This window comes from Sciurus carolinensis, chromosome 10 (genome assembly GCF_902686445.1).
Source record: "Sciurus carolinensis chromosome 10, mSciCar1.2, whole genome shotgun sequence".
NCBI lineage: Eukaryota > Metazoa > Chordata > Mammalia > Rodentia > Sciuridae > Sciurus > Sciurus carolinensis.
The window spans coordinates 101,206,396-101,218,764 of NC_062222.1; the positions used below are offsets into that span (position 1 = coordinate 101,206,396).

The following is a 12,369-nucleotide window of genomic DNA, read 5'->3' on the forward strand; positions in this document are numbered from 1 at the left end:
TAGTCTATATATTAGAAAGGGGCATTTTCTTTCTATATTTTATTTTAAATTGTGGGATGGAAGTATATCCACTATGGGAACCGTTTCAGTCATCAGCCAGGGTAGGGTTCTACATGTGATTTCTTTGTCACACTGGGCAGTTTGCCTGTGTAATAGAGTCATTCAGGTAACATTATTGAGGACAGACCTCTTTGGAATGGTGATATCTGTCATGCTCAGCATTTTTTTTTTTTTTTTTTTTTGAGTGCTGGGGATCGAACCCAGGGCCTTGTGCTTACAAAGCAAGCACTCTACCAACTGAGCTATCTCCCCAGCCCCAATGCTCAGCATTTTTTATGATGGTTATTGAAGCTGGTAAATTCAGTTTTTAGATTTTGATGTGGTTTACATGTTGGGCAGATCTCAGACAGAGCCAAAAAAGGAATGTGAATATATGTGCTCCTTCCTTGTTTGACATTCTTATGAGTCTGACTTGATTGTTTTGATTAATATAAAGAAGCAGGTGCACCCAGCAATGCACACACTAGAAGACTTTAGGGTACCTAAATACCTTTTATGCACACACTAGAAGACTTTAAGGTGCTATTCAGTAGAACTCAGGCAAGGTGTGCATTCTGGAATTTTAGCTGAGTGACAGTTTTACCTTTTATGCTTTTGAAGCCAGTGTAACTTCAATTTTAAAGTATAGTGTAAAGCAAATGTGTCAAGTCAATGGTAATTTGAAATGTATTTGGGTTAAGGACAAGTGTACAATTGGCATTACTGAAGCTTTATTTTTATCACCCCCCTTTGGGTACATGCTAACTGTGTGATGGGTGAGGGGAGTTGTGTGAAGAGATGCAGCACCCTGTCTTACAGTGTATTATGACCCTGGAAAATTTTTGTTCCATGGCTTGAATCCACTTTGCTATTTCGCTAATTAAATATTAGCGTTGCTGAGTACCATGGTGCACACCTGTAATTTCAGCAGCTTGGGAGACTGAGGCAGGAGGATCTCCAGTTCAAAGCCAGCCTCAGCAAAAAGCAAGGTGCTGAGCAACACAGTGAGACCCCTGTCTCTAAATAAAATACAAAATAGGGCTGGGGATGTGGCTCAGTGGTTGAGTGCCTCTGAGCTCAATCCCTGGTACCTGCCCCACCCCCCAAAATACTAGTGTCTACTTGTATAATTTATACTGTGAACTGAATAAACACACCTGTTTTTGCTTTGCCTCAGAGATTTTTGATTTGGCGCAAATAATACTGAGAATAACAACTGCCAGGGTCTTTAATTGCTGCACTGATCGTCTCAGATATGTTAACTCAATGTTAGCAGAAAGATCATGAAGTCAAGAAGTGGACTTACATCAGATAAAGTTGGAATCTCCAAATATAAATGCTTCCAGTGTGAAGCCATCAGTCTTTGAGAGTGGCGGTGTTTTTGTTACATTGGGTCATTCAGTTGGCTACACTGACCTATCAGGAAGGCACACCTTAACCTTTTTAAAATTTCACAGATATGCTCTTTAAATACACTGCATTATTACTAACATAAGATTTATATTCCTGTCACATATTGGAGAGTAAACCTTGAATTTTATTCAACTTTTGCCCAAAGTGAACTTGACAGCTATAGAACAAAGATCACAGTACATACACATTTATCCATTTCCATAGTTTATTGCTATTTCTGAGTTAACCAGAAAGTAACCTGTCTTGCTCAGCCCACAGAAATATGCCTTTATCATGACCAACCTTTATCGAGTGTTAATATCAGAAGTAGCCTGGTGAGGAATGTTTTTGTGATTTCTGACCAAGCCCCTATTGAAGGAATTGCATGATAGGTTTCATTATCCTTTCTGATCCTGACTATTTTTTATCCTGTTATGATCTCAAACTATTTTCTCCTTAGAATTTAGTGACAGGGAAAGTTTTTCTTTTGATAAATTGATAATCATGAAGAATCACTATTCTGTGATGTGTTTTTCCTTTTCCTCCTAGACTTTGGGAAGCTCTGGATGTCCCAATTGCAGTCAGTGTCTCAGAGTTCTGGTTATCTGTGTACAGCAGAATTATAGCATAAGTGAATTTGAATTAAGGTAATTTAATTCTGTGTGCCAGCAAGGAAAAAGGAAACAACGCGAAAAGTGTGCGTGCTTCCATTCACCATTCCTCTGGATGAGTACTGTCCCAAGGGTGTGTGCATTTCCTGAACCTGCTGCTCTCTCACTCAGTCTTAGTTTATAAAGCCTCCTTGAAGGCTCATACTGTTTCACACTAGCTGGCCCCTAAACCCAAGGCAGCTACTTTCATGCTTAACTAAAAAAACCACAATATGTTTTTCTGTGGGCTCGGTTGTTTGTAAAAAGCCTCCTGGTTCCCCCTTGGTACATCTACTTCCCTTGATTAGTAGCCTCTTTGCTTGACTCTGGCCTTGGTAATATGACTTGCTTTGGCCAGCAAGGGCAAGAGTGAGTGTAAAGCATTCGGATGTATGTACCGTGTCGTGTATTGGGACTTGATTGTCCTCCTGCTCTCGGAACTGAAGACCTTGTGAACAAACCCGAGTTTTCTGTGGAAGGGGCCACATGTGTTCTGGCTGAAGACCTACCAGAGCCAGAAGTATGAGGAGGCCATGCTGGACTCCAAGCCAGGTCTGCCTAACCAACCTCTGGAATCCTGAGAATATTTTATTGTTTTAGGCTATTAATTATGGAACAGGTTTTATTTTTGTTATAAAGAACTGATAGATTTCCCAGTGGCTTCTGAACATTTCTGCCAGTGCTGTGTTGAACTTATTCAGAGATGGAGTATCAATCTCCTTTGAGACTTGTGTCTGCTGAGGAATAGTCAAGGCTAATTTTGACTATATTCAGTTTCTGCCATATGTGCTGATGTACGAATCAACCTCCACTTAACGTATAAACTTGGGTTCCACTGTTTTCATTTCTAATATCTCCTTTCACTTTTAATTTTCATCAGTGTGTATATGTGTGGATACACATTTATACACTTATATACATGGATCACAAAATATATAAGTACATTTATATATGTTTGCTTGTGTGTATATATATGTACATATATACATACACACACATATATGTGTATATATATATATATATATATTTTTTTTTTTTTTTTTTGATGGTGCTCAGGATCAAATGCAAGACCAGGGATGTGCGAGGCAACTGCTCTTTCATTGTGTTACATCCCCAATGAGCATATTATTTATATATTGTACGTGAATTTTTTTCTTAAATTTCTTTTGAGAATAAATTTAATTAACATAAAATTCACCATTTAAATAATTTAAAAGAGCACATTCCAGTGACTTTTAGTGTTTGTTATATTGTGTAACCATCATCGCTTTCCAATTCCAAATGATTTCTATGAACCCCTCCAAAGAAAACCCCTTCCTCCATTATCTCTCATCTTCCCATTGAAATAGAATCTACTTTCTGCTTCTGAGGATTCTTCTGTTTTGGATATTTCGTATGAATGGAATCAACGCAATTGTGTTTGGCTTCTTTAATGTAATATGTTTTTGAGATTCATCCATGTTGTAATATTTTTTATTTTATTCCTTTTTATGGTGGAATGATATTCCATGGTATAGATATGCCTCAGTTATTCGTTCATCAGTTGATAGAAATTTGAATTGTTACCATTCTTTGACTATTATGGGTAGTACTGCTTTGAGCATTCATGTGCAAGTTTTTATTTGAGTAATATGTTTTCAATTCTCTTAGGTTTATGCCTAGGGGTGGAAATGCCAAGTCATAGGGTAACTCAGTGTTTAACTTTTGAGGAACTGCCAAACTGTTTTTCACAGTGACTATATCATTTTAATTCCCACGAGTAATGTATAAGGATCTGTTTTCTCCACATTCTTGCAGAATATTGATTATGTTTCTTTTTCTTTTTTTTTTATTTTAGTCATCCTAGTGTGTGTGAAGTGGTATCTTGTGGTTTTGATTTGCATTTCCCTAATGACTAAGGATGGTCAGACATCTTTTCATGTGCTTATTGGCCATTGGTATTTATTTTTTTGAAAAATGTCTGTTCAAGCCTTTTGCTTATTTATTTAAAAAATTTTTTTTTGTGCTGGGAATTGAGCTCAGGGACTCAACCACTGAGCCACATCCCCAGCCCTATTTGGTATTTATTTAGAGACAGGGTCTCATGTAGTTGCTTGTGTCTCACTTTTGCTGAGGCTGACTTTGAATTCAGTGCTCCTGCTTTAGGCTCCCGAGCTGCTGTGATTACAGGTGCATACCACTGTGCCTGTCCCTTCGCTTATTTAATCATTTCCTTTTTTTTTTTTTTCTTTCTTGAAATGGGGTCTTGCTATATTACTAGGCTGGCCTTGAACTCTTGGGTCCAAGTGATCCTCTAGCCTTGGTTTCCCAAATAGCTGGGATTTTAAGCACATGCCACTGTACCTGTCTCCTTTTGCCTATATACAATTAGATTATTTGTCTTTTTATTGTTCACTTGTAAGTGTCCTTTTTATATTGCAAATATGTTCTCACATTCTTTGGGTTGTTTTAACTTTTTTTTTTTTTTTTTTTTGGGTGCTGGGGATCGAACCCAGGACCTTGTGCTTGCAAGGCAAGCACTCTACCGACTGAGCTGTCTCCCCAGCCCCTGATTTAACTTTTTTTTGGATAATGTCCTTTGACAGGCAAAAACTTTTAAGTTGATGAAGTTATCCATTTTTCTTTTGTTGCTCATGTTCTTTGTCATATTTAAGAAACTGTTGGTTAATCTAAGGACACAAAAATTCACTCCTACATTTTCTTCTAAGAATTTTATAATTTTAGTTCTTCAGTTCTCTGTAGGAGGTAGTTGCTCAAATTCATTTGTATCCAGTTTTCCTTGTGTCATTTGTTGAAAAGATTATTCTTTTCCCATTGAATGGTCTTATCATGTGTCAAAAGTCAGTTGATGATAGATGTATGTTTATTTCTAGACTATCAATTCTGTTTTGTTGATATTGTACAACATTATTATTATTATTTTGTCTTTGGTTTTATCTATTCATTTATAAAACACACCTGTGAAAGTGCCATCTACGCCTGCACATTTCAGTTTCTTAGTGATTTATAGTAATTCCTTGAAAATTAAAACAGTAATAGTGATAGCAAACATATAGACATGCTACAGTTGTTAGCTCTTCCAAATGTTTTACATGCATTAACTTATTTAATGAAATGAAATACTGGATGGCCTATAGCTTTAAAAGTTAAAGAACTGTGTGACTGTGTGTGTATGAAGTCTTTTGAGTGACACTGGGGGAAAAAAATCCCATAATTTTAATGTTAAATTCTCAAAAGTAATTATGGTGAATGTTTTATTTTTTTTAAAAAATAAGGGGTCAGGCCTGGGGATATAGCTCAGTTGGTAGAGTGCTTGCCTTGCAAGCACGAGGCCCTGGGTTCAATCCCCAGCATCGCAAAAAAAAAAAAAAAAAAAAAAAAAAAGAAAGAGAAAATAAGGGGTCAGTAATAGTACTAATGAACATATCAAGGGAGGTGTTTGCCAACTCAGCTTTTTGGGACTTTAGTATTGTTATCACTCAACTGAGAAGTTTGGATCCAGTGATTTCCAATCTCAGAGTGCCCAGGCCTCAGACTCTGTAATCCAGCGTCTGGATATTGTACCTCTCTGTCTGTTTCTGTCATGGTGCCTGATATCAAGTGGATTTTAAATAAAATGTTTCACTGGAAAATGAGTGAATAAATTAAGCATAAGGCTGGAAAGGAATCAGTCTGGTTTTGTTAAATAGTGGAAATAGTATTCTCTCCTTTGTGAATATGTGTGTGTGTGTGTGTGTGTGCGTGCGCGTGTGTGTATGTATGTGTGTGTGTGTGTGGGTTGGGGACAGGGAGAAGAAGGAGTATTGAAATGGGATATGTTTAAATTAACACACACTGTCTACTGTTTGTGTTTCTTCATACTCACCTTCCATTTTACAATGCTTGAGCTCTTGGCCTTGGGTGCATCCTTGCCCTACCCTCTTTCATGTTTCACAACTTACTGTGCTTTGTAACCCAGCCCAGGTCTCAGCTTTGCTGATATTCTTTCTGTCTCCATCTCCAGGTAGGATTGAAGCTTGTAGTCATCTGTGGTTTAGCATTAATAACATGCCAATGAATGTGTTAGTTTTTGTTATGTCTGTCCCTTTTACTAGGGTATGGGTCTCTTAGTGGCTGTGTTTTAAGTTTTATTTTTAGTTTCAGAGACTGAGAACATATCTGGCACTTAGCAAATGCTCAGCTAATAGTTATTGAGTGTGTAAATGTGAATCAATTCAGAATAAAGATATGGCAACTGTTGACCTGTCTTTCCCAAGTGTTTGCTTATGAGTAAGAAACTTAATGTGCAATTTCTTATTTTTTCCTATAATAATCCTGTAGGGTTGACACCATCCTCATTTCCAGATAAAGAAATAGTCCCTAGGCCGTTAAATAATTTGCATTAACTTATGTAATTAATGAATGACAAAGCTGAGATTCAGAGACGGTTAATCAGCTCAGCACTACTAGTTCCTTCCACTGAATCATGTTGCTTAACCAGAAGCCTGTTGTCAATAATTGGTGGAATAAGATGACAGAAGATGAGATAAGAAAATAAATCTTTAAGATAATGTTTAAAGAACCATTGCATATGTCTCCTATGGCTCTGTCAGGAGGCAAATTAAAATTTTGGTCTTTTTTTTTTCTTTTTCTTCAATTTATTTATTTATTTGTTTATTTTTGCGGTGCTGGGGATTTGAACCCAGGGCCTTGTGCTTGTGAGGCAAGCACTCTACCAACTGAGCTATATTCCCAGCCCTTCAATTTATTTTTATTATTTTTACGGATTGCATTTTGATTCATTATACACAAATGGGATACAACTTTTCATTTTTGTGCACAATGTAGATTCACACCATTTGGGTAATCATACGTGTACGTAGGGTAATAATGTCTGTCTCAGTCCACTATCTCCTCCCCCACATCGCCGCCGCCCCTGTTATGTATCATTATCCACTTAACAGAGAAAACATTCAGCTTTTGTTTCTTGGGGATTGGCTTAAACTTTGGTCTTTTAGAAACTAAATGAAATGGTGTGTGCCTGTGGTGCCAGCTACTTGGGAAGCTGAGGCAGGTGGATCACTTGAACCCCAGAGTTCCAGGCCAACCTGGGCAAGGTATCAGGACCCTAACTCAAAGAAAGAATTGGTCTTTTAATATGTTGAAAGGTGTGTGCTTATTCTAGGCAGCTGACTTTTATGTGTTTAAGATGGTAGTTATATGGAGAGCAAATGGGCTGCTAGCACATTAAGTTGCACTGACGAATTGAATAATAAATTGAAGGGCTAATGACAGTAGTAGAGATCAACGGCTTCTGTCCTTGGATCTTATAAATGATGTCCCAGGGACTTCAAGGTTTGTGAGTTTTGCCCTCAGTTTTCTTGTTAAGGACAGAAGAGTCTCTCTAAACCATGAGAATACCCCTTTATATATATATTTAATAGGAAATTCAGAATAGTTGTAGGCAGACTGTCACATTGAAGTGACGAGGGCGAGAGAACCTGGTTGGAAGACCATCGTTTCATTCATCAGTGACACCTTGAGACTGGCGTGGGCCCCTCAGGTAGATGGGGAAACTGAGCTTCTTGCCCTCACAGGGAAAAGAACTCCTGTGCACAGGATCCATCCTCAGGAGCATCTTAGAAGAAAAGGATCCTGTTGGTTGTTGGTTAATTTATGATGCCAAAATGCGGATTTAAAATGCAGATGGATATTTTTGAAATAGGAAGTTTCCTTCAAGTCTGTTCAGTGACAGTAAGAGAAACTAAAAGTGGTGATGGTTCTGAAGTAGATGCTTCCTTTACTTGAGGTTTGGCTTCTGAAGAAAGTACAGTGAGGTTTAAATAAAGTGAAATCATTAAGTCATCTGAACACTTACCAAATACTTAATTTGTTTCAATGTTCTGGGCACCAGGTTATGCCAAATAAAATTTCTTTTGCTTGATTTGTGTAAGACCAAGTATTCAGGAAAAAACAAAAACAAAAGCAAAAACAAAAAAACAAATGTGCTTTAGAATAATTTGGTGGGACCAGAGGTTTATGTATATGTGTGATGTGTGTACCTACACATATTAACTAATTTATTCTGTTGTGGCTTTCTAAATATCACTATCACTTATTTAAGTAAATTTGATTTTTAGAATTTCACACAGTACTGGAAAAATTGGGTATTGATTTACATATAGAAAATGATTTCTCAGCTCATGTAATTTTTAGACTTTATTGGCAAAATGTGACATTAAGATTTAACTCAGGTGATATTCCAAAGGGAGGAGTTTCTAGCTTGAGGAGTTTTATATGTTAGGGAAGATTTATGAGTGACAAAAACTTATTTGCTTTGGAGAAGGTCATACAAGTAAATGGGGTAATGGGAGATGGAAAATTGTATAAAATACAATGTTTCTGTTCGAACCTTTGAAAAATTCTGGAAGTTCTGTGCAACTGTTCCTCAGGTCCCTACTGCCTAAAAATGGCCTGGGTCCCAACATCATTTCTTTGTCTCTTTCTAAAGGTTTATACTATGTGTACAGAATAATTTCTCTCCCCATGGGCATGTAATTTTGATCCTAGAATTGAATCTAGATGGAAAATTCTAGTTATATTTTATTTTCATTTAAACCCTGTGCTTGGAATGCATCTAGTCTGAAAAGTCAATAATATGTGTAATTAAAAGTCATTTCTCTGTACCTAAAACTATTGCTTTTCTCTGAAATTTCATTCCTACATTAATTAAAAAAACTCAAAATTAAAACTCAGGTGGAGTTTAAATACTCAAAATAAACACTCAAAACTCACTGTAAAACTTTGGAAAATAAAATAGTAAACACATGCCTTTTTAAACTTTTATTTCCTGTTGGTGATTCTGATGAAAATAAAATAAGTTTTAAAAAGAATCTCTGTATCCATTATATGAGGACGTGGGTGTCAAGATCAGAACATCAACATCTAGGTTGATTCACGTGTTGGCAATTTTCTAGCCATCTGTTAAAATTCTGATCCTGTGTTGTTTTCTCGTTGATGTCATCTGTAATACTCTGAAAAGGGGCCATTGTTTCCTCTTTAGTGATTACAGATTGGTGATTATTAGGGCTGGCAGTGATTCCAAGATACTTCACGAATGTCAGTTTTATAGCCCTTTGCTGAGTGTGGTGTTGCTGTTTTTAAGTCAGTCTTTCCCATGCCTCTCCAGAGCAAAGATCATGTCTTCTTCAATTTTGTAATCACCCGATGCCTCATGCATGGCTCCTCATACATCACGGGAATGCAGTAAATGTCAGAATGAATGAACGAATGTCAGAATGAATGCCTGAAACTATTCCTGTGGACAAATTGGCTCACGTACTGAAAATTATGAAAAGGTGACTTGAGTGAAAAAGGAAGTATTTGAGAGAGGGAAGAAGGTTGACAGGGATTAGAGAAAGCGAAATGAGAATGGTGTAGTGAAGAAGCCTCAGTATATGTCCCAGTTATCCACTGCTGTGTAAGAAACCACCCTGAATGTAAAGGCACACATGAACAACTATTTTGGCATACCCATGGATTCTGGAGGTTGGCAATTGGACAGGCACAATGGAGATGTTTTGTCTGTGCTTCACAGAGTCTGGGCTCTTCTCTTGAAAAACTTGATTGGCTGGGATGACTCAAATGAGTGAGGACTAGAATCATCTAAAGTTCTCCCACTCTCATGACTGGCTTCTGGGCTGGCATGATTTGAAGACTGGGCTTCACTGGAATTCTGCACTAGAACACCTGTGTATGGTTTCTCCATTTGGTATGGGATTCTCTCAGTATGGTGGCTGGGTTCCAAGAGGGAGTGTCCAAAGGACCAGAGGCCCAGGGAACTAGGTGGAGCTACTTGGCTTCAATGACCTAGGCTCATGGGTCATGTAGTATCACTTCTGCTGTATTGTATTGGTTGAAGGAGCCACACACCCACTCAGATTCCAGGTGAGGGGACATAGACCCTGATTCTTAATGAGAGAAATGTCAAAGAATGTGTAGCTATATTTAAAAACACCAACCAGGTAATGCCAATGATGGATAGAGCAAAGAACAGGAGAGTATGTTATCAGTTCATTCATCATTGAGGGGACATATGAAAATGTCACTGGACATTTCCAAACAATAATTAGATTGGGCTGAAGTCATGACATTTTTGAATGTAGTTTATAATTTTTATTTTTTCTAAGTGATGGATGAGATATGTTTCCTATGGAATTAGTATTTTACCAGTTTATTAATTTTTCCTTCTTATAAATCAGGCATATAACAGCTTACATTTCAGTTTTGGAAATCCTTTATTCACTAAGAATCATACAGCCTAGAAATAAGGGTAAAAATGTCTTTGGTCAAATTTGCTGCCTCATTCTGTGCTAAGTAGTTCAATTGTGACATTAATAGTTGAGGATCTTTTCATTGATTCTTTTATAAGAAGGCTGCAATTTGGATATACTCACTATGCCTGACTGCCCACTATACTTTGGTACTTGCTCAGTTAGTACAGAATCTTTCTTGTCTTACACTGTACACTTGAAACCAAACTTTGGTTTCCATGAAATTTGAGCAGGGAAAAGGGAAGGAAATACGTAGAGGGAAGAGAGGAGTTATCACAAGGACAGATGTTGCAATAGACTGTGGTTTTATTTTTGGTGGCTAGAAACCACACATTCCTGTTTGTTTAGGGGAGTGTCACATTACATTATCATGAGGCTCCAGGCTGCTTCACAGGAGTCACTGATTCTATTAGAAGGGCTTTGCTAGGCACAGTGGTAGTAAAGCTGCTTGAGGAAGGGAAGCCCACCTACCTTTTCCTTCTTTTATTTGCCTACTACCTTAGTTCTTTTCTTCTCCGCTTCCCTTTTCTTCTTTCCCCTTTTTCTATTTTCTTTCTTACTGGTTCCAGAGTGTTCCATGACTGGGACATGCAAAACCGTGTTATTCTCTTGAATATATCCTAAAAAGTTTTATTGTGGAAAAATTCAAATATAAGTAAAAATAGGATAGGATAAGAAACCCCTTGTATTTGCCATGTATTTGTCATGTGCCTCAGCATAAAGTTGTTGAATTCATGAATGAGGGTTGGAAAACCTGAAACTCTCGTTCTCACTCAGCTTCAGCAGTTATCGCACAAACAATTTTATTTTGTTTATATTCCCACATACCCCTCATCAGATTATGGAGCAAAGCACAGACGTTATTTTATCTGTAGATTTTTCAGTGTGTATATCTAAAAGATAGGAACTCTTAAAAATATAATCATGATGTGATTATTCTCCACCCCTACTCTTAACTCTCAGATAACCTTTAATTTTGTTAATATTGTCAAACAGATTTTTACCGACTGCTATGATTTGGATGTGATTTGTCCCTCAAGGGTCTGTGTGTTGGGAGCTTGATCTTCAATGTGGTGATGTTGGGAGATGAGACCTGTAAGAGGTGGGGCTTTGTGGGAGGTCCTTGGGTCACTGGGGGTGTGCTGTCACACAGGTTAAGGTGGTTGTTGTGAGAGAGCTGTTATGTGGGCCTGAGCCTCACCACTCTTCATGGGGAGATGTGATTGGTTGCTCTCACACGTGCTCCTGCTATTACCATCCACCGCAGTGTGACATGTTTGAGAACCAGAACCAGACCCATGGGTACCTTGCTCTGAAAGTTCCAGAATTGTGAACTAAGTAAACCTCTTCTTTATAAAGTTAGCTACCTTAGGTATTTCATTATAGCAACAAAAACTGACTAACATGAACAAACATTGATGCCATCAATATGCAGTTAGTATTCAAGTTGCCAAGTTGAGAATGGGTGCCAGAGTACTACCACTTAAAGTGAATCCACTTAAATTTCACAGTAATCAGTAAGAGGAAGAAGAAAGAAAGAACTCTATGATTCAAGTTTATCCTGAAAAATAAGTAAAAATGTGTTTATCTCATATTTAACTCTCTTTAGGTTGTAGTTACTAATTCTTAGAATAAAGAGTGAGTCATAAACATACATTGCAGAAAAGATAACCTCTTCACCCACAAGTGGTGCTGGGAAAACTGGAAATCCATATGTAGCAGAATGAAATTTATCTACCTCTCACCTAGCACAAAATTCAACTCAAGGTGGGTCAAATACCTAGGCATTATACCAGAGACCCTGTGCCTACTAGAAGAAAATGTAGACCTAACTTTCTATCACATTGACTTAGGAACTGACTTCCTCATCAAGATTCCTAAAGTGTAAGAAATAAAATCAAGAATCAATAAATGGAATGGAATCAAACTAAAAAGCTTCTTCACAGCAAAGGATACCATCAAGAATGCGAAGACAG

At 37.5% G+C, this 12,369-nt stretch overlaps 1 protein-coding gene and 1 non-coding gene across 4 annotated transcripts in view; both read left to right on the forward strand.

The window, feature by feature from the left end:
• The window catches only part of Tec (tec protein tyrosine kinase), a 119,516-nt gene that overhangs the window by 18,230 nt on the left and 88,917 nt on the right, over positions 1-12,369 (forward strand). The window lies entirely within an intron of this gene.
• Positions 5,367-5,440, forward strand: Trnaa-ugc (transfer RNA alanine (anticodon UGC)). Its single transcript has one exon. It is a non-coding gene; the product is annotated as a tRNA-Ala (tRNA).